Here is a 24,235-nt window from a genome sequence, read left to right as displayed (position 1 = left end):
CACCAACCTCAGATTGCAGGCATTGTGCATCACTTTCTCCACCTTTGTCGGTTTCTTGAAAATCAATATTAAGACATGTCCCATGGCACCCACAAAAGGTGAAGCTTCACGCATCACCCAAATGAAGGCACTCTAGCCGAACATAAGAGCGCACACGACCAAATCAATTCCGCTAGACATATCTAGTAGCGTCCTCGGGCAAACTTCAAAAATGGCCGAGAGGAAGACCGAACTCGTCGGCGAACAAATCAAGGAGGACGGCAAGCAATAGATCGATGTCTTGGTGCTCGTAGAAACATCAGGGCTAGACCATCTTTATTCGATGCGGACAACCATGTCCCCATGCTGCCATCCGCCAACCGCGTAGCGGGGGCGATGGCTGCCACCGCAGATCCACATCAAATGCGAGCAGCAAAACGCCAGTGCGCTATGGAACTGTTTCGAGCTTTGTCATGCCAGCGACAGCAAAGTTCCTCTCGGCCCAGATCGGTCCCTATGTGCCAACCATCACGACCAACAGGCCGCCGCCAGCTTACACGTCGCCCTTCTTGTTGCAGCCGCTCTACCCCGCCATGCGTGGCCCATCTACCCACGCCCTAGCAACCTCTGTCCCTCCGTCCCAAAGCGCCACTACATAGAACCCTCCATGCCCTTTGCCTTTAGCGGGACAGGTGGCGCCACCGTTGTCGGTGTTGGCGATGGCAGCGGAGATTGAATCTAGGGTGGTGTCAGAGGGTTGAACGGGGACCTCTAAAACCGCTCGAGCGGGAGAGGCCTTGGAGGAATGTATAACATCAAGAGAATAGGATGAAATTACCATTATGTTTTTTAAAAAAGGAATAACGAATTTGTTCTGTGGATCATTTGTAGACCTATATTGTCTAGTGTGCTTTGTGGGCCAGGTGATGTTTTGTTGAGAAACTTTAAGTACCTGACCTGCACCGAACCTATAGAGTTATGGTTGAGTATCTTTGTCTTGGACTATTGTCCTTGACCTTATGTTGGCCAACCAACTTTTGTTTTGTTTTTGAAGAATCCAACTAACCATTTTGCATTTCCAAGAGCATGTCCTATTCGATTCGCTAGGTAGAGAAGGATGAAGCGCCTGTATTAGTTGAAGTTCCTTTTACCTTGACAGTGACAGATTCCAACCTTTGCTCTAAACAGTACAAACAATATTTCCTAAGTTTTCTAGGGACCATGATTAAAATAAAATAAAATGAGACCCCCAGGACTAGCCCTTGGCGGCATTGTATTAAGTTTCAGGAGCGCACAGAAGTGCCACGGTGCGTACACACCCGCGAGTGAGTACCGGGACTCGAACTCGAGGGGGGGCTTCTCAGGTATCATCACCCTGGTAGCCATCTGGGCTAGGCCTCAGTTGCCATGATTAAAATAGGCTTGTACGTGCACGAATTAGTTTATGGTTACGACTGTGATCGTTTTGATGTATGGTAAAAAAAGGTCAAATTACTGCACCTGTTTTGGTCTTTTGTTGTTTTTGCTAGAGCAGCATGGAAACAAAGGAGCAACGTTTTGGTCATTTTGTTATGGCGACACTTTCATTTGATCCTTGTCAGCGTGGTAAAAGATTTCATTCTTTCAGCACATCTGTTGGATGCTAGAAACACAAAAGGGCCTAGGTCTTGCTGGGCCCATTCCACTGTGCATGCCAAGTTATGTATTGAAATTCGAAAAAATGAAGCTTAGGCGAAAAATAACATGTTTTATAGAATTCTGTAACTTTCCAAAAGGCATGTAACTTAGTACGCGGACACCATGTAACTTTTAAAAAATAAGTATAGTCAAATTTGGAACTGTTTTAATCAGGTTCGGCAAGACCCAGGTGCCAAAAAATCGCTTTATGTTGGATGCATGCTTACTTGAATCTATTTATAGACATAGGATCCATAGTCACCGGAATTCATTGGTTTCTTCTCAATTCGTCATTTAAACTGATATTTTGTGTTAGGGAAGGAAATCACCTGAACTTGGCGGAGGGAAGGAAGTCGTGGGTTGGGCCAGAGGTTACTTTTCCCCGATCCATCACGAAAGTCTTTTCCCTCTCTCGCCCCATCATCGTACCCAGTCCTGCAATCGGCTCAGCCCTATCTATTCATCTTCTTTTTTTACATGGCTCCCCCTCTTTGTTTTTATGGGTAGTTTGGCCACGAAAGAGAAAAAGGAATGTACCCATTTCTATTTATCCATTTTCATAGAAAGTACCAAAAATGTTTTTGGATGTGCTTTTACTTTGGAGAAGCAAAGATGGGCCTACCGGAAGCAAAGGCTTTCTCGTATGAGTAGCATCATTATTAAAATAAGTACCCTATAAAATTTTAAAAAATCATAGATATAGATAATGATGTACTCTACAATCATAAGAAATCTAGACTGAAATAATACCTTATATTTAAGGATTAATTAATGAAAAGATAAAATCTGATATAATTTGGAGTTTTGAAAGTTTGAACTATTCACCATTTTAGATGTCAGATTTATCTTTTTTTCTGCATGTTGGTTTTTGACTTATTAACCTTCACACTCACAAAGTCACAAGTCTAGTGCCTGTCTGTCTTACAGTCAGAGTTGGCCAACAGCAATCAAGCATGCACCGTGCATGCATAGCACTATGGCAGTCACACAATCGCACGGCCGCCGCCGCAGTTTATACTGTACTTAATTGTGGATCCGGCCGCTGTGGCGGCCTGAATTTTCCGTGCGTCCGCATCGTCCCGTGCAGAACAAAGTCAGGATCACGTGTGAATATATGTATCGATAAGAAGATTTGTTTCATCGTGATTGGGACATGTGCTTGGTTGAGTGCTCCCCTGTTATTCTCGGTTTTGTCAAGTCTTTTTTCTTCCTTCCAAATGTTGGGAGTTCTCCCGATGTACTTCTCCATACACGTATGTGGTGGGGGAGATATATACGGCACACGTGTTTCTAAAGATAGAGCTAGTATGAGTACCTTCGTTCTTATTTAATCAACGCCGAGAGGTGCCGACTAAATGAAAATGAAGGTGGTAAATTCCACCTTACACCTTAGCTAAGATTTGGCGCTAATTCTGCGTAAGTTGCAGCGCCATGACAAAACCAGTCTTTGAAGGGAAAGAAAATAACAATTAAATGGAGTCGTTGTCATTCTAGCACAGATTGATGCTATACTTCGGGCTAGGGTGGCGTGGTCGAAATGCAACAAACCTACACCAATCATGCAGGCTTGTAAGTTGTAACCATAGATTCAGGATTCATGCATGGCAATCGACAGTGCAATCATCGGTCAGCATCGATGATGGATTCCCGATGACCCGATCATGTAAGTATGTCACGCTGCAGTACGGAGTAATAACTATGGCGAATCGCTGTCACGATAGATAAGCAACGCACTATGCATGGCAAACCACCACGGAATCGAGTTGCGGGAATCAATCTTAATGCACGCATGATCGATCTTAAACAGGCAGCAAGCTGGGCCGCGGTTACTACCGCCAGGGGCCAGCACCCAGCAGTTTTGAGAACATCAGCTGGTTGCCGGTTGCGTGGCGGCGTGGCGCTAACTGAACTGAACTGAAGGGGCAGAACTGCAGAAGGTCCACACCAAATTATTGCTTTGGTTGGTGACTTGAGAGGGATGGGATGGATGATCCAGATTCTGCTTCCCTTAAAAAAGAAGGCTGAATCATGCGCGCTGATCGGTGTTGTAGCTGGGTCCAGGAAATAATTTATTTTGGTTGCCCGATCTGAAGCTCGGAGATGAATGGATCGAGTGTCGTTTGCTCTCGGTCGTCGCACGTACTGTTCCTCCTCCGAGATAATTGATCCATCGGCATGATCAACGACGAGGATGGAGAGTGCAAACGCATAGGTTGTATCGATCTCTCGCGAGCCTATCTATCTATCCATCTCGCCTACGGAGTACTGTACACTGACAGGTAGTGCAAGCGACCAGTGACTGCCGACTTGGTAGGTAGCTAGCATAGCGACGACTGACGCGGCGCCCTCGAGAAAGCGACGGAGTGCTGGTCCGGTGGACGGACGCGCGTCCCCGCGCCATTGGATTGCCGCCAGCCCTGAATGCATCGTGCGCGACGGAACGGGGAACTCGGACCGGTGGTCGGCTGGTCATGGAACTGTTTTTTTCGACAAAGAGTATACTTCCTATTAGGAATAAATCAATTCTCTGCAACAACGCACGGCATTATAGGTGCATACATTTAAAACCGGAAAAAAATACAATAAAAAGTTTCTCCAAAGTAAATTTTTTTTTAGCAGCGGTACTAACACCACCAACACCTGAAGTCCAGCTTCTCCAAAAACTACGCTCAAAGAAAGGAACAGTGCACAAGCGCCGTCATCACCCGATCATAGATCTTAGATTTTCACTCTGAAAATAGTCCTCACTTCCAAAACAATGCCTTTAAAAAGATCATCGTCAAACACAACCAATTAAGGTCAGACATTGGATTTGCACCATAAAAGGTAAGACTTTGAACTTCTCCCGTGCTATTACCCCTACTTTCGATATTGTTGCTTCAAGTCACAAATCAACAAGCTAATTCATCAACACCGCAAAGAGTCAAATAACCAATGCTAATCCCTGATCTTGGCTTCCGTGACATTCTCTGCCAGCTGACTTCACCATGGAAAGAGAAAGCGTACCCCAAAGAGCGAACTGTTGAGTGTCATCGTCAAAGAGCGTGCTACCACGGACGCGGCATTTCTCGCCAACGCCGGGGTGAGAGCAGAACTGGATGGGAGTGGACGTTCTTCTTCAGCCATCGAGACTCACGGTGGTTCGCGCTTCCCTGGTGCTAAACTTCTGGTGTCTGATGCAACAAGCTGAAGTCTAAAAATCTCCGGTGATGGTAGTGTTGAGGGTCAAGTTTTATCTAGACTCGGCGGAGCAGGGGCCGGAGGCACACGAGGAGGTGAGTCAGGGAACATGAGAAAAGAGATATCATCCACCGAGAAGGAAGGGAGGAGGGACGTGGGTAGAAAGGACGGGACTCATCAAAAGTGACATCCCGAGATATGCGCATCCGACGACCAATAGGATCCCAACACTTATATCCTTTGTGCTCAGGGTTGTAGCCAAGGAAGACACACTCAACAGATTGAGCACTCAGCTTGGTGCGTTCGCGTGGAGCAAGAAGAACATAGCAAACGCAACCAAAAAGACGAAGGGTCGAGTAATCAGGAGTGTGACCAGTGAGACGCTCAAGAAGAATACCACCCTGCAAGGCTGTGGAGGGCTGAAGGTTGATGAGATAGGTGGAAATAGACACAGCCTCAGCCCAGAAGTGAGGAGGAAGAGAGGCAGCGATTGATGCGTGTAGTTGACACGTCCGTTGGGAACCCCAAGAGGAAGGTGTGATGCGCACAGCGGCAAGTTTCCCTCAGTAAGAAACCAAGGTTTAATCGAACCAGTAGGAGTCAAGAAGCACGTTGAATGTTGATGGCGGCGGGATATAGTGCGGCGCAACACCAGAGATTCCGGCGCCAACGTGGAACCTGCACAACACAACCAAAGTACTTTGCCCCAACGAAACAGTGAGGTTGTCAATCTCACCGGCTTGCTGTAACAAAGGATTAGATGTATAGTGTGGAAGATGATTGTTTGCAGAAAACAGTAAAACAAGTATTGCAGTAGATTGTATTTAAGTATAGAGAATTGGACCGGGGTCCACAGTTCACTAGAGGTGTCTCTCCCATAAGATAAACAGCATGTTGGGTGAACAAATTACAGTTGGGCAATTGACAAATAAAGAGGGCATGACCATGCACATACATATTATGATGAGTATAGTGAGATTTAATTGGGCATTACGACAAAGTACATAGACCGCTATCCAGCATGCATCTATGCCTAAAAAGTCCACCTTCAGGTTATCATCCGAACCCCCTCCAGTATTAAGTTGCTAACAACAGACAATTGCATTAAGTATTGCGCGTAATGTAATCAGTAACTACATCCTCGAACATAGCACCAATGTTTTATCCCTAGTGGCAACAGCACATCCATAATCTTAGAGATTTCTGTCACTTCCCCAGATTCACGGAGACATGAACCCACTATCGAGCATAAATACTCCCTCTTGGAGTTACAAGCATCTACTTGGCCAGAGCATCTACTAGTAACGGAGAGCATGCAAGATCATAAACAACACATAGATATAAATTGATAATCAACATAACAAGTATTCTCTATTCATCGGATCCCAACAAACACAACATATAGAATTACAGATAGATGATCTTGATCATGTTAGGCAGCTCACAAGACCCGACAATTAAGCACAATGGGGAGAAGACAACCATCTAGCTACTGCTATGGACCCATAGTCCAGGGGTAGACTACTCACTCATCACTCCGGAGGCGACCATGGCGGCGTAGAGTCCTCCGGGAGATGATTCCCCTCTCCGGCAGGGTGCCGGAGGCGATCTCCTGAATCCCCCGAGATGGGATTGGCGGCGGCGGCGTCTCTGGAAGGTTTTCCGTATCGTGGCTCTCGGTGCTTCCGGGCAAAATAGGAACCTGGGCGTTGATTTCGTCCGATTCCGAGAATATTTTTTTGCTAGGATTTCTGAAACCAAAAACAGCAGAAAACAGCAACTGGCACTTCGGCATCTTGTTAATAGGTTAGTTCCAGAAAATGCACGAATATGACATAAAGTGTGCATAAAACATGTAGATATCATCAATAATGTGGCATGGAACACAAGAAATTATCGATACGTCGGAGACGTATCAGCATCCCCAAGCTTAGTTCTGCTCGTCCCGAGCAGGTAAAACGATAACAAAGATAATTTCTGGAGTGACATGCCATCATAACCTTGATCATACTATTTGTAAGCATATGTAGTGAATGCAACGATCAAAACAATGGTAATGACATGAGTAAACAAGTGAATCATAAAGCAAAGACTTTTCATGAATAGTACTTCAAGACAAGCATCAATAAGTCTTGCATAAGAGTTAACTCATAAAGCAATAATTCAAAGTAAAGGTATTGAAGCAACACAAAGGAAGATTAAGTTTCAGCGGTTGCTTTCAACTTGTAACATGTATATCTCATGGATATTGTCAACATAGAGTAATATAATAAGTGCAATATGCAAGTATGTAGGAATCAATGCACAGCTCACACAAGTGTTTGCTTCTTGAGGTGGAGAGAAATAGGTGAACTGACTCAACATAAAAGTAAAAGAATGGTCCTCCATAGAGGAAAAGCATCGATTGCTATATTTGTGCTAGAGCTTTGATTTTGAAAACATGAAACAATTTTGTCAACGGTAGTAATAAAGCATATGTATCATGTAAATTATATCTTACAAGTTGCAAGCCTCATGCATAGTATACTAATAGTGCCCGCACCTTGTCCTAATTAGCTTGGACTACCGGATCATCGCAATACACATGTTTTAACCAAGTGTCACAAAGGGGTACCTCTATGCTGCCTGTACAAAGGTCTAAGGAGAAAGCTCACATTGGATTTCTCGCTATTGATTATTCTCAACTTAGACATCCATACCGGGACAACATAGACAACAGATAATGGACTCCTCTTTTATGCATAAGCATGTGGCAACAATTATTATTCTCATATGAGATTGAGGATATACGTCCAAAACTGAAACTTCCACCATGAATCATGGCTTTAGTTAGCGGCCCAATGTTCTTCTCTAACAATATGCATGCTTAACCATAAGGTGGTAGATCTCTCTTACTTCAGACAAGACGGACATGCATAGCAACTCACATGATATTCAACAAAGAATAGTTGATGGCGTCCCCAGTGAACATGGTTATCGCACAACAAGCAACTTAATAAGAGATAAAGTGCATAAGTACATATTCAATACCACAATAGTTTTTAAGCTATTTGTCCCATGAGCTATATATTGCAAAGGTGAATGATGGAATTTTAAAGGTAGCACTCAAGCAATTTACTTTGGAATGGCGGAGAAATACCATGTAGTAGGTAGGTATGGTGGACACAAATGGCATAGTGGTTGGCTCAAGTATTTTGGATGCATGAGAGGTATTCCCTCTCGATACAAGGTTTAGGCTAGCAAGGTTATTTGAAACAAACACAAGGATGAACCGGTGCAGCAAAACTCACATAAAAGACATATTGAAAACATTATAAGACTCTACACTGTCTTCCTTGTTGTTCAAAACTCAATACTAGAAATTATCTAGACTTTAGAGAGACCAAATATGCAAATCAAATTTTAGCATGCTCTATGTATTTCTTCATTAATGGGTGCAAAGCATATGATGCAAGAGCTTAAACATGAGCACAACAATTGCCAAGTATCACATTACCCAAGACATTTTAGCAATTACTACATGTATCATTTTCCAATTCCAACCATATAACAATTTAACGAAGAAGAAACTTCGCCATGAATATTATGAGTAAAGCCTAAGGACATACTTGTCCATATGCTACAGCGGAGCGTGTCTCTCTCCCACACAGTGAATGCTAGGATCCATTTTATTCAAACAAAACAAAAACAAAAACAAACCGACGCTCCAAGCAAAGCACATAAGATGTGATAGAATAAAAATATAGTTTCAGGGGAGGAACCTGATAATGTTGTCGATGAAGAAGGGGATGCCTTGGGCATCCCCAAGCTTAGACGCTTGAGTCTTCTTAGAATATGCAGGGGTGAACCACCGGGGCATCCCCAAGCTTAGAGCTTTCACTCTCCTTGATCATGTTGTATCATCTCCCTCTCTTGATCCTTGAAAACTTCCTCCACACCAAACTTAGAACAACTCATTAGAGGGTTAGTGCACCATCAAAATATACATGTTCAGAGGTGACATAATCATTCTTAACACTTCTGGACATTGCACAAAGCTACTGGACATTAATGGATCAAAGAAATTCATCCAACATAGCAAAAGAGGCAATGCGAAATAAAAGGCAGAATCTGTCAAAACAGAACAGTTCGTATTGACAAATTTTATCGAGGCACCAGACTTGCTCAAATGAAAATTCTCAAATTGAATGAAAGTTGCGTACATATCTGAGGATCACTCACGTAAATTGGCATAATTTTCTGAGTTACCTACAGAGAAAACAGCCCAGATTCGTGACAGCAAAGAAATCTGTTTCTGCGCAGTAATCCAAATCTAGTATGAACTTTACTATCAACGACTTTACTTGGCACAACAAAACACTAAACTAAGATAAGGAGAGGTTGCTACAGTAGTAAACAACTTCCAAGACACAAAATAAAAACAAAGTACTGTAGTAAAAACCATGGGTTGTCTTCCATAAACGCTTTTCTTTAACGCCTTTCAGCTAGGCGCAGAAAGTGTGTATCAAGTATTATCAAGAGATGGTGCATCGTTATCATGAGCTCCCCCATCCGTAGTGGTACTAAGGGCTTTGTCAATTTTAGGCCTATAATAATACTTCTTTGGTTTAGGCACTTTAGAGACATACATAAACTTTTGCTCCTTACCCAAATAAGCTTTCTCCTTATATTTAAGAGAAGAAAATGTTGAACCCAAGGTTCCCATAGCTTTTTCAAGTTCGTCAATCCTATTGCTTTGATCGTCATGGACAACACAAGTTCCTAGGACACTAATTCTTTCATCAATTCCACCTAAGGATTTATCAAGTTCATCAGTTTTATCAAGTAACATTTCCAATTTAGCTTCAATACTTGGAAAAATTTTCTCTAAGGTTTCCAATTTTTTCATAACATCTTCGAGAGAGATTTCAGTTTTAACTTCATCAACAGGGGGTATTCCAAATAGACTCTCAATAATGCAGCTAGCTTCTAATGCAGGAGTACTTAGGAAGTTACCTTTCGCGAGACTATCAAGAACATACCTATTCCAGCTAGAGATACCAACATAAAAATTCCTGAGTAGGATAGTGGTGGAGTGTTTCTTAATGCACCTATTATGGGCATCACTAATTCTGTACCAAGCATCTCTTAAACATTCTCCCCCTCGTTGCTTAAACGTACGAACTTCAACTTCAGGATTACTCATTTTAGCAGTAGTAAATAAAGCAAACTAGATAAAGTAAATGCGAGTAACTAATTTTTTTGTGTTTTTGATATAGTAAACAAGATAGCAAATAAAGTAAAACTAGCAACTAATTTTTTTGTGTTTTGATATAATGCAGCAAACAAAGTAGTAAATAAAACTAAGCAAGACAAAAACAAAGTAAAGAGATTGGGAAGTGGAGACTCCCCTTGCAGCGTGTCTTGATCTCCCCGGCAACGGCGCCAGAAATTTGCTTGATGCGTGTAGTTGACACGTCCGTTGGGAACCCCAAGAGGAAGGTGTGATGCGCACAGCGGCAAGTTTCCTCAATAGAAACCAAGGTTTAATCGAACCAGTAGGAGTCAAGAAGCACGTTGAAGGTTGATGGCGGCGGGATGTAGTGCGGCGCAACACCAGAGATTCCGGCGCCAACGTGGAACCTGCACAACATAACCAAAGTACTTTGCCCCAACGAAACAGTGAGGTTGTCAATCTCACCGGCTTGCTGTAACAAAGGATTAGATGTATAGTGTGGAAGATGATTGTTTGCAGAAAACAGTAAAACAAGTATTGCAGTAGATTGTATTTCAGTATAGAGAATTGGACCGGGGTCCACAGTTCACTAGAGGTGTCTCTCCCATAAGATAAACAACATGTTGGGTGAACAAATTACAGTTGGGCAATTGACAAATAAAGAGGGCATGACCATGCACATACATATTATGATGAGTATAGTGAGATTTAATTGGGCATTACGACAAAGTACATAGACCGCTATCCAGCATGCATCTATGCCTAAAAAGTCCACCTTCAGGTTATCATCCGAACCCCCTCCAGTATTAAGTTGCTAACAACAGACAATTGCATTAAGTATTGCGCGTAATGTAATCAGTAACTACATCCTCGAACATAGCACCAATGTTTTATCCCTAGTGGCAACAGCACATCCATAATCTTAGAGATTTCTGTCACTTCCCCAGATTCACGGAGACATGAACCCACTATCGAGCATAAATACTCCCTCTTGGAGTTACAAGCATCTACTTGGCCAGAGCATCTACTAGTAACGGAGAGCATGCAAGATCATAAACAACACATAGATATAAATTGATAATCAACATAACAAGTATTCTCTATTCATCGGATCCCAACAAACACAACATATAGAATTACAGATAGATGATCTTGATCATGTTAGGCAGCTCACAAGACCCGACAATTAAGCACAATGGGGAGAAGACAACTATCTAGCTACTGCTATGGACCCATAGTCCAGGGGTAGACTACTCACTCATCACTCCGGAGGCGACCATGGCGGCGTAGAGTCCTCCGGGAGATGATTCCCCTCTCCGGCAGGGTGCCGGAGGCGATCTCCTGAATCCCCCGAGATGGGATTGGCGGCGGCGGCGTATCTGGAAGGTTTTCCATATCGTGGCTCTCGGTGCTTCCGGGCAAAATAGGAACCTGGGCGTTGATTTCGTCCGATTCCGAGAATATTTCTTTACTAGGATTTCTGAAACCAAAAACAGCAGAAAACAGCAACTGGCACTTCGGCATCTTGTTAATAGGTTAGTTCCAGAAAATGCACGAATATGACATAAAGTGTGCATAAAACATGTAGATATCATCAATAATGTGGCATGGAACACAAGAAATTATCGATACGTCGGAGACGTATCAGCGATCATCATCGCATGAGCCGTCTCAAGCAGGTGGCGATGCTTGCGCTCAGCCACGCCATTTTGGGCATGGGCGCCAGGGCAGGAGAACTGGGCAAGAGTGCCCTGCTCACCAGCAGAATCAGCCCGAAAGACACGTATAGGCGTGGAAAACTGAGTGTGGACCATGGTAGCAAAACGCTTGTATATCGAGAGAACCTCGCTGCGAGAAGTCATAAAATAGATCCAAGTGTGGCGAGAGAAATCATCGATAAAAATAACATAGTAGCGTTGGCCCCCCTTGGAAGCAAAGGGAGCGGGACCCCATACATCAGAATGGACCAAATCAAAGGGACGCTGAGATATAGACTCACTAGTAGGATAAGGTAACTGATTTTGTTTACCAAGCCTACAACCATGACAACCCTGAAGCGAGACATCTCCTGAGACAGGCCCAGAAGACCTCGACGAAGTAAAGACGACAAGCGAGAACCACAGAGATGACCAAGACGATGATGCCACTGCTGAAAGGAGGCGGTAGTGGCAGTAGCAAGCACACGTGGTGCAGTCGGTGAAGTGGTGGAAGAAGGAACATGAAGCCAGTCAAGCTCCCAAAGTCCCTGGGAGTGATACGTCTCAAACGTATCTATAATTTCTTATGTTCCATGCTACTTTTATGATGATACTCACATGTTTTATACACACTTTATGTCATATTTATGCATTTTCCGGCACTAACCTATTGACAAGATGCCGAAGAGCCAGTTGCTGTTTTCTGCTGTTTTTGGTTTCAGAAATCCTACAAAGGAAATATTCTCGGAGTTGGACGAAATCAACGCCCAGGGTCCTATTTTTCCACGAAGCTTCCAGAAGACCGAATGAGATACGAAGTGGGGCGACGAGGCGCCGCCACGCCAGGGCCGCGCGGCCAAGGGTGGGGCCGCGCCGCCCCAGCGTGTGGGGCCCCCGTAAGCCCCCCGACTCTGCCCTTCCGCCTACTTAAAGCCTTCGTCGCGAATACCCCAGTACCGAGAGCCACGATACGGAAAACCTTCCAGAGACGCCGCGGCCGCCAATCCCATCTCGGGGGATTCAGGAGATCGCCTCCGGCACCCTGCCGGAGAGGGGAATCATCTCCCGGAGGACTCTTCATCGCCATGATCGCCTCCGGATTGATGTGTGAGTAGTTCACCCCTGGACTATGGGTCCATAGCAGTAGCTAGATGGTCGTCTTCTCCTCATGTGCTATCATTTTTCGATCTTGTGAGATGCCTCACATGATCAAGATCATCTATTTGTAATGCTACATGTTGCGTTTGTTGGGATCCGATGAATATGGAATACTATGTTATGTTGATTATCAATCTATCATCTATGTGTTGTTTATGATCTTGCATGCTCTCCGTTGCTAGTAGAGGCTCTGGCCAAGTTGATACTTGTAACTCCAAGAGGGAGTATTTATGCTCGATAGTGGGTTCATGCCTCCATTAAATCTGGGACAGTGACAGAAAGTTCTAAGGTTGTGGATGTGCTGTTGCCACTAGGGACAAAACATCAATGCTTTGTCTAAGGATATTTGTGTTGATTACATTACGCACCATACTTAATGCAATTGTCTGTTGTTTGCAACTTAATACTGGAAGGGGTGCGGATGCTAACACGAAGGTGGACTTTTTTGGCATAGATGCATGCTGGATAGCGGTCTATGTACTTTGTCGTAATGCCCAATTGAATTTCACACTACTCATCATGATATGTATGTGCATTGTCATGCCCTCTTTATTTGTCAATTGCCCAACTGTAATTTGTTCACCCAACATGCTATTTCTTATTGGAGAGACACCACTAGTGAACTGTGGACCCCGGTCCATTCTTTTACATCGAATACAATCTACTGCAATACTCGTTCTTACTGTTCTTCGCAAACATCATTTTCCACACTATACAATTAATCCTTTGTTACAGCAAGCCGGTGAGACTGACAACCTCACTGTTAAGTTGGGGCAAAGTATTTGGATTGTGTTGTGCAGGTTCCACGTTGGCGCCGGAATCCCTGGTGTTGCGCCGCACTACACTCCGTCACCAACAACTTTCAACGTGCTCCTTGACTCCTACTGGTTCGATAAACCTTGGTTTTTACTGAGGGAAACTTGCTGCTGTACGCATCACACCTTCCACTTGGGGTTCCCAACGGGCGTGTGCTTTACGCGTCAACAAGCTAAATTTCTGGCGCCATTGCCGGGGAGATCAAGACACGCTGCAAGGGGAGTCTCCCACTTCCAATCTCTTTACTTTGTTTTTGTCTTGCTTTACTTTATTTTATTTACTGTTTTGTTTGCTCATTATACCAAAAATACAAAAGAAATAGTTACTTGCTTTACTTTATTTACTATCTTGCTTGCGTTCTTGCTGGCGCAAAGTTGACGTGGGAGTTAGAGATCCCTGTGATGTAACTTTTCTTCAGGTCCCCGGCAATGGCGCCAGAAATTTGCTTGATGCGCGTGGTTGACGTATTGTCTTTTCGTTCGTCACGCGTCCGTTGGGAACCCCAAGAGGAAGGTGTGATGCGCACAGCGGCAAGTTTCCCTCAGTAGAAACCAAGGTTTATCGAACCAGTAGGAGTCAAGAAGCACGTTGAAGGTTGATGGCGGCGAGATGTAGTGCGGCGCAACACCAGGGATTCCGGCGCCAACGTGGAACCTTCACAACACAAACCAAGTACTTTGCCCCAACGAAACAGCGAGGTTGTCAATCTCACTGGCTTGATGTAACAAAGGATTAGATGTATAGTGTGGATGATGATTGTTTGCAGAAAACAGTAGAACAAGTATTACAGTAGATTGTATTTCAGTATAGAGAATTGGACTGGGGTCCACAGTTCACTAGAGGTGTCTCTCCCATAAGATAAACAGCATGTTGGGTGAACAAATTACAGTTGGGCAATTGACAAATAAAGAGGGCATGACCATGCACATACATATTATGATGAGTATAGTGAGATTTAATTGGGCATTACGACAAAGTACATAGACCGCTATCCAGCATGCATCTATGCCTAAAAAGTCCACCTTCAAAGTTATCATCCGAACCTCCGTATTAAGTTGCTAACAACAGACAATTGCATTAAGTATTGCGCGTAATGTAATCAGTAACTACATCCTCGAACATAGCACCAATGTTTTATCCCTAGTGGCAACAGCACATCCATAATCTTAGAGATTTCTGTCACTTCCCGCATTCACGGAGACATGAACCCACTATCGAGCATAAATACTCCCTCTTGGAGTTAATAGCAAAAACTTGGCCAGAGCCTCTACTAATAACGGAGAGCATGCAAGATCATAAACAACACATAGATATAAATTGATAATCAACATAACATGGTATTCTCTATTCATCGGATCCCAACAAACACAACATATAGAATTACAGATAGATGATCTTGATCATGTTCGGCAGCTCACAAGACCCGACAATTAAGCACAATGAGGAGAAGACAACCATCTAGCTACTGCTATGGACCCATAGTCCAGGGGTAGACTACTCACACATCACTCTGGAGGCGACCATGGCGGCGTAGAGTCCTCCGGGAGATGATTCCCCTCTCCGGCAGGGTGCCGGAGGCGATCTCCTGAATCCCCCGAGATGGGATTGGCGGCGGCGGCGTCTCTAGAAGGTTTTCCGTATCGTGGCTCTCTGTACTGGGGGTTTCGCGACGAAGGCTTTAAGTAGGCGGAAGGGTAGGTCAGGGGGCGACGCGAGGGGCCCAGGAGACAGGGCGGCGCGGCCAAGGGTGGGGCCGCACCGCCTGCCCTCCTGGCCACCTTGTGGCCCCACTTCGTTGACTCTTCGGTCTTCTGGAAGCTTCGTGGCAAAATAGGACCCTGGGCGTTGATTTCGTCCAATTCCGAGAATATTTCCTTACTAGGATTTCTGAAACCAAAAACAGCAGAAACAAAGAATCGGCACTTCGGCATCTTGTTAATAGGTTAGTTCCAGAAAATGCATAAATATGATGTAAAGTATGCATAAAACATGTAGATATCATCAATAATGTGGCATGGAACATAAGAAATTATCGATACGTCGGAGACGTATCAGCATCCCCAAGCTTAGTTTCTGCTCGTCCCGAGCAGGTAAACGATAAACAAAGATAATTTCTGGAGTGACATGCCATCATAACCTTGATCATACTATTGTAAGCATATGTAATGAATGCAGCGATCAAAACAATGTAGATGACATGAGTAAACAAATGAATCATATAGCAAAGACTTTTCATGAATAGTATTTCAAGACAAGCATCAATAAGTCTTGCATAAGAGTTAACTCATAAAGCAATAATTCATAGTAAAGATATTGAAACAACATAAAGGAAGATTAAGTTTCAGCGGTTGCTTTCAACTTATAACATGTATATCTCATGGATATTGTCAACATAGAGTAATATAACAAGTGCAATATGCAAGTATGTAGGAATCAATGCACGGTTCACACAAGTGTTTGCTTCTTGAGGTGGAGAGAGATAGGTGAACTGACTCAACAATAAAAGTAAAAGAATGGTCCTTCAAAGAGGAAAGCATCGATTGCTATATTTGTGCTAGAGCTTTGATTTTGAAAACAAGAAACAATTTTGTCAACGGTAGTAATAAAGCATATGTGTTATGTAAATTATATCTTACAAGTTGCAAGCCTCATGCATAGTATGCTAATAGTGCCCGCACCTTGTCCTAATTAGCTCGGATTACCTGGATTATCATCGCAATGCACATGTTTTAACCAAGTGTCACAAAGGGGTACCTCTATGCCGCCTGTACAAAGGTCTAAGGAGAAAGCTCGCATCGGATTTCTCGCTATTGATTATTCTCAACTTAGACATCCATACCGGGACAACATAGACAACAGATAATGGACTCCTCTTTTATGCATAAGCATTCAACAACAATTAATTTTCTCATATGAGATTGAGGATATTTGTCCAAAACTGAAACTTCCACCATGGATCATGGCTTTAGTTAGCGGCCCAATGTTCTTCTCTAACAATATGCATGCTCTAACCATAAAGGTGGTAAATCTCCCTTACTTCAGACAAGACGAACATGCATAGCAACTCACATGATATTCAACAAAGAGTAGTTGATGGTGTCCCCAGGAACATGGTTATCGCACAACAAGCAACTTAATAAAAGATAAAGTGCATAAGTACATATTCAATACCACAATAGTTTTTAGGCTATTTGTCCCATGAGCTATATATTGTAAAGGTAGAGGATAGAAATTTAAAGGTAGCACTCAAGCAATTTACTTTGGAATGGCGGAGAAATACCATGTAGTAGGTAGGTATGGTGGACACAAATGGCATAGTGGTTGGCTCAAGTATTTGGATGCATGAGAAGTATTCCCTCTCGATACAAGGCTTAGGCTAGCAAGGCTATTTGAAACAAACACAAGGATGAAGCGGTGCAGCAAAACTCACATAAAAGACATATTGAAAACATTATAAGACTCTACACCGTCTTCCTTGTTGTTCAAACTCCATACTAGAAATTATCTAGACCTTAGAGAGACCAAATATGCAAACCAAATTTTAGCATGCTCTATGTATTTCTTCATTAATAGGTACAAGGTACATGATGCAAGAGCTTAAACATGAGCACAACAATTATCAAGTATCACATTATCCATGACATTTTAGCAAATTACTACATGTATCATTTTCCAATTCCAACCATATAACAATTTAACGAAGAAGAAACTTTGCCATGAATACTATGAGTAAAGCCTAAGGACATATTTGTCCATATGCAACAGCGGAGCGTATCTCTCTCCCACACAAAGAATGCTAGGATCCATTTTATTCAAACAAAACAAAAACAAAAACAAACTGACGCTCCAAGCAAAGCACATAAGATGTGATGGAATAAAAATTTAGTTTCAGGGGAGGAACCTGATAATGTTGTCGATGAAGAAGGGGATGCCTTGGGCATCCCCAAGCTTAGACGCTTGAGTCTTCTTGATATATGCAGGGGTGAACCACCGGGGCATCCCCAAGCTTAGAGCTTTCACTCTCCTTGATCATGTTGTATCATCTCCCTCTCTTTATCCTTGAAAACTTCCTCCACACCAAACTCAAAACAACTCATTAGAGGGTTAGTGCACTATCAAAATATACATGTTCAGAGGTGACATAATCATTCTTAACACTTCTGGACATTGCACAAAGCTACTGAGAGTCAATGGAATCGAAATATCCATCGAACATGACAAAACATGCAATGCGAAATAAAAGGCAGAATCTGTCAAAACAGAACAGTTCGTATTGACGAATTTTATTGAGGCACCAGACTTGCTCAAATGAAAATGCTCAAATTGAATGAAAGTTGCATACATATCTGAGGATTACTCACGTAAATTGGCATAATTTTCTGAGTTACCTACAGAGAATTTTGCCCAGATTCGTGACAGCAAAGAAATCTGTTTCTGCGCAGTAATCCAAATCTAGTATGAACCTTACTATCAACGACTTTACTTGGCACAACAAAACACTAAACTAAGATAAGGAGAGGTTGCTACAGTAGTAAATAACTTCCAAGACACAAAATAAAAACAAAGTACTGTAGTAAAAAAAACATGGGTTGTCTCCCATAAGTGCTTTTCTTTAACGCCTTTCAGCTAGGCGCAGAAAGTGTGTATCAAGTATTGTCAAGAGACGAAGTGTCAACATCATAATTTGTTCTAATAATAGAATCAAAAGGTAACTTCATTCTCTTTCTAGGGAAGTGTTCCATACCTTTCTTGAGAGGAAATTGATATTTAATATTACCTTCCTTCATATCAATGATAGCACCAACAGTTCGAAGAAAAGGTCTTCCCAATATAATGGGACAAGATGCATTGCATTCAATATCCAAGACAACAAAATCAACGGGGACAAGGTTATTGTTAACGATAATGCGAACATTATCAACTTTCCCCAAAGGTTTCTTTGTAGAATGATCAGCAAGATTAACATCCAAATAACAATTTTTCAATGGTGGCAAGTTAAGCATATTATAAATTTTCTTAGGCATAACGGAAATACTTGCACCAAGATCACATAAAGCATTACAATCAAAGTCATTGACCTTCATCTTAATGATGGGCGCCCAACCATCCTCTAGCTTCCTAGGAATAGAAGCTTCGCGTTCTAGTTTCTCTTCTCTAGCTTTTATGAGAGCATTTGTAATATGTTTCGTGAAAGCCAAATTTATAGCACTAGCATTAGGACTTTTAGCAAGTTTTTGTAAGAACTTTATAACTTCAGAGATGTGGCAATCATCAAAATTCAAACCATTATAATCTAAAGCAATGGGATCATCATCCCCAATGTTGGAAATTTTTTTAGCAGTTTTATCACAGGCAGTTTCAGCAGTTTTAGCAGTTTCAGGCAGTTTTTCGCGCCTTGCATTAGAAGTGGAAACATTGCTAACACCAATTATTTTACCATTAATAGTAGGAGGTGCAGCAACTTGTGTATCATTAGCATTACTAGTGGTGGTAATAGTCCAAACTTTAGCTATATTATCTTCTTTTTCATTTTCTTCTCTTTCCCACCTAGCACGCAATTCGGCCATCAATCTTATATTCTCATTAATTCTAACTTGGATGGAATTTGATGTAGTAGTAATTTTATTATGATGATTTTCATTAGGCATAACTTTCGATTTCAAAAGATCAACATCAGCAACAAGACTATCGACTTTAGAAGCAAGTATATCAATTTTCCCAAGCTTTTCTTCAACAGATTTGTTAAAAGCAGTTTGTGTACTAATAAATTCTTTAAGCATGGCTTCAAGTCCAGGGGTGAATTCCTATTATTGTTGTAAGAATTCCCATAAGAATTACCATATCCGTTGCCATTATTATAAGGATATGGCCTATAGTTGTTACTAGAATTGTTCCGGTAAGCATTGTTGTTGAAATTATTATTTTTAATGAAGTTTACATCAACATGTTCTTCTTGAGCAACCAATGAAGCTAACGGAACATTATTAGGATCAACATTAGGCCTACCATTCACAAGCATAGACATAATAGCATCAATCTTATCACTCAAGGAAGAGGTTTCTTCGACAGAATTTACCTTCTTACCTTGTGGAGCTCTTTCCGTGTGCCATTCAGAGTAATTGATCATCATATTATCAAGAAGCTTTGTTGCTTCGCCAAGAGTGATGGACATAAAGGTACCTGCAGCAGCTGAATCCAATAGGTTCCGCGAAGAAAAATTCAGTCCTGCATAAAAGGTTTGGATGATCATCCAAGTAGTCAGTCCATGGGTTGGGCAATTTTTAACCAAGGATTTCATTCTTTCCCATGCTTGTGCAACATGCTCATTATCCAATTGTTTAAAATTCATTATGCTACTCCTCAAAGATATAATTTTAGCAGGGGGATAATATCTACCAATAAAAGTATCCTTGCATTTAGTCCATGAATCAATACTATTCTTAGGCAGAGATAGCAACCAATCTTTAGCTCTTCCTCTTAATGAGAAAGGGAACAATTTTAATTTTATAATGTCACCATCTACATCTTTATATTTTTGCATTTCACACAATTCAACAAAATTATTGAGATGGGCAGCAGCATCATCAGAACTAACACTAGAAAATTGCTCTCGCATAACAAGATTCAGTAAAGCAGGTTTAATTTCAAAGAATTCTGCTGTAGTAGCAGGTGGAGCAATAGGTGTGCATAAGAAATCATTATTATTTGTGGTTGTGAAGTCACACAACATAGTATTTTCAGGAGTACCCATTTTAGCAGTAGTAAATAAAACAAACTAGATAAAGTAAATGCAAGTAACTAATTTTTTTTGTGTTTTTGATATAGCAAACAAGATAGTAAATAAAGTAAAACTAGCAACTAATTTTTTTGTATTTTGATTTAGTGCAGCAAACAAAGTAGTAAATAAACTAAGCAAGACAAAAACAAAGTAAAAGAGATTGAGATGTGGAGACTCCCCTTGCAGCGTGTCTTGATCTCCCCGGCAACGGCGCCAGAAATTTTGTTGCTGGCGCAAAGTTGACGTGGGAGTTAGAGATCCCTGTGATGTAACTTTTCTTCAGGAGTCCTGCAAGCGGCGCCGAAATTTGCTTGATGCGCGTGGTTGACGTATTGTCTTTTCGTTCGACACGCGTCCGTTGGGAACCCCAAGAGGAAGGTGTGATGCGCACAATGCAAGTTTCCCTCAGTAGAAACCAAGGTTTATCGAACCAGTAGGAGTCAAGAAGCATGTTGAAGGTTGATGGCGGCGAGATGTAGTGCGGCGCAACACCAGGGATTCCGGCGCCAACGTGGAACCTGCACAACACAAACCAAGTACTTTGCCCCAACGAAACAGCGAGGTTGTCAATCTCACTGGCTTGATGTAACAAAGGATTAGATGTATAGTGTGGATGATGATTATTTGCAGAAAACAGTAGAACAAGTATTACAGTAGATTGTATTTCAGTATAGAGAATTGGACCGGGGTCCACAGTTCACTAGAGGTGTCTCTCCCATAAGATAAACAGCATGTTGGGTGAACAAATTACAGTTGGGCAATTGACAAATAAAGAGGGCATGACCATGCACATACATATTATGATGAGTATAGTGAGATTTAATTGGGCATTACGACAAAGTACATAGACCGCTATCCAGCATGCATCTATGCCTAAAAAGTCCACCTTCAGGTTATCATCCGAACCCTCTCCAGTATTAAGTTGCTAACAACAGACAATTGCATTAAGTATTGCGCGTAATGTAATCAGTAACTACATCCTCGAACATAGCACCAATGTTTTATCCCTAGTGGCACAAAGACATCCATAATCTTAGAGATTTCTGTCACTTCCTGCATTCACGGAGACATGAACCCACTATCGAGCATAAATACTCCCTCTTGGAATTAATAGCAAAAACTTGGCCAGAGCCTCTACTAATAACGGAGAGCATGCAAGATCATAAACAACACATAGATATAAATTGATAATCAACATAACATGGTATTCTCTATTCATCGGATCCCAACAAACACAACATATAGAATTACAGATAGATGATCTTGATCATGTTCGGCAGCTCACAAGACCCGACAATTAAGCACAATGAGGAGAAGACAACCATCTAGCTACTGCTATGGACCCATAGTCCAGGGGTAGACTACTCACACATCACTCCGGAGGCGACCATGGCGGCGTAGAGTCCTCCGGGAGATGATTCCCCTCTCCGGCAGGGTGCCGGAGGCGATCTCCTGAATCCCTCGAGATGGGATTGGCGGCGGCGGCGTCTCTGGAAGGTTTTCCGTATCGTGGCTCTCGGTACTGGGGGTTTCGCGGCGAAGGCTTTAAGTAGGCGGAAGGGTAGGTCAGGGGGTGACGCGAGGGGCCCAGGAGACAGGGCGGCGCGGCCAAGGGTGGGGCCGCGCCGCCTGCCCTCCTGGCCACCTCGTGGCCCCACTTCGTTGACTCTTCGGTCTTCTGGAAGCTTCGTGGCAAAATAGGACCCTGGGCGTTGATTTCGTCCAATTCCGAGAATATTTCCTTACTAGGATTTCTGAAACCAAAAACAATGAAACAAAGAATCGGCACTTCGGCATCTTGTTAATAGGTTAGTTCCAGAAAATGCATAAATATGATGTAAAGTATGCATAAAACATGTAGATATCATCAATAATGTGGCATGGAACATAAGAAATTATCGATACGTCGGAGACGTATCAGTTCTCCATATTAAAAATACAAAAAAATTAGTTACTTGCATTTACTTTATCTAGTTTGCTTTATTTACTATTGCTAAAATGGGTACTCCTAAAAATACTAAGTTGTGTGACTTCACTAGCACAAATAATAATGATTTCTTATGCACACCTATTGCTCCACCTACTACTACAGCAAAATTCTTTGAAATTAAACCTGCTTTATTAAATCTTGTTATGAGAGAGCAATTTTATGGTGTTAGTTCTGATGATGCTGCTGCCTATCTTAATAATTTTGTTGAACTTTGTTAAATGAAAAAGTATAAGGATGTAGATGGTGATATTATAAAATTAAAATTGTTTCCTTTCTCATTAAGAGGAAGAGCTAAAGATTGGTTGCTATCTTTGCCTAAGAATAGTATTGATTCATGGACTAAATGTAAGGATGCTTTCATTGGTAGATATTATCCTCCTGCTAAAATTATATCTTTGAGAAGTAGCATAATGAATTTTAAGTAATTGGATAATGAGCATGTTGCTCAAGCATGGGAAAGAATGAAATCTTTGGTCAAAAATTGCCCTACCCATGGACTGACTACTTGGATGATCATCCAAACCTTTTATGCAGGATTGAATTTTTCTTCGCGGAAACTATTGGATTCAGCTGCTGGAGGTACTTTTATGTCCATCACTCTAGGCGCCGCAACAAAGCTTCTTGATAATATGATGATTAATTACTCTGAATGGCACACGGAAAGAGCTCCACAAGGTAAGAAGGTAAATTCTGTTGAAGAAACCTCCTCCTTGAGTGATAAGATTGATGCTTTTATGTCTATGCTTGTGAATGGTAGGACTAATGTTGATCCTATTAATGTTCCTTTAGCTTCATTGGTTGCTCAAGAAGAGCATGTTGATGTGAACTTAATTAAAACTAATAATTTCAACAACAATGCTTATAGGAATAATTCTGGTAACAACTATAGGCCATATCCTTCTCATAATGGTAATGGTTATGGTAATTCTTATGGGAATTCTTGCAACAATAATAGGAATGTACCCTCTGGTCTTAAATCCATGCTTAAAGAATTTATTAGTACACAAACTGCTTTTAACAAATCTGTTGAAGAAAAGCTTGGTAAAATTGATATTCTTGCTTCTAAAGTTGATAGTCTTGCTGCTGATGTTGATCTTTTAAAATTGAAAGTTATTCCTAATGAAAATAAAGATATTAAGTCATTTGCTACAGCAAACGCCATCCAAGTTCTAATTAATGAGAATATTATATTGATGGCCGAATTGCGTGCTAGGTGGGAAAAAGAAGAAAATGCTAAAGAGAATAATGTAGCTAAAGTTTGGACTATTACCACCACTAGTAATGATAATGTTTCACATGTTGCTACACCTCCTACTATCAATGGTAAAATAATTGGTGTTGGCAATGTTTCTACTCCTAATGCAAAGCGAGCAAAACTGCCTGAAACTACTAAAACTGCTGAAACTGCTTGTGATAAAACTGCTGAAATTTTTCAAAATATTGGGGACAATGATCCCATTGCTTTAGATCATAATGGTTTAGATTTTGATGATTGTCACATCTCTGAAGTTATAAAGTTCTTACAAAAACTTGCTAGAAGTCCTAATGCTAGTGCTATAAATTTGGTCTTTACAAAACACATTACAAATGCTCTCATAAAAGCTAGAGAAGAGAAACTAAAACTTGAAACTTCTATTCCTAGGAAGTTAGAAGATGGTTGGGAGCCCATCATTAAGATGAAGGTCAATGATTTTGATTGTAATGCTTTATGTGATCTTAGTGCAAGTATTTCTGTTATGCCTAAG

Source organism: Lolium perenne, chromosome 6, assembly GCF_019359855.2.
Source record: "Lolium perenne isolate Kyuss_39 chromosome 6, Kyuss_2.0, whole genome shotgun sequence".
NCBI classification, from domain to species: domain Eukaryota; kingdom Viridiplantae; phylum Streptophyta; class Magnoliopsida; order Poales; family Poaceae; genus Lolium; species Lolium perenne.
This window is presented reverse-complemented; position numbering follows the sequence as displayed.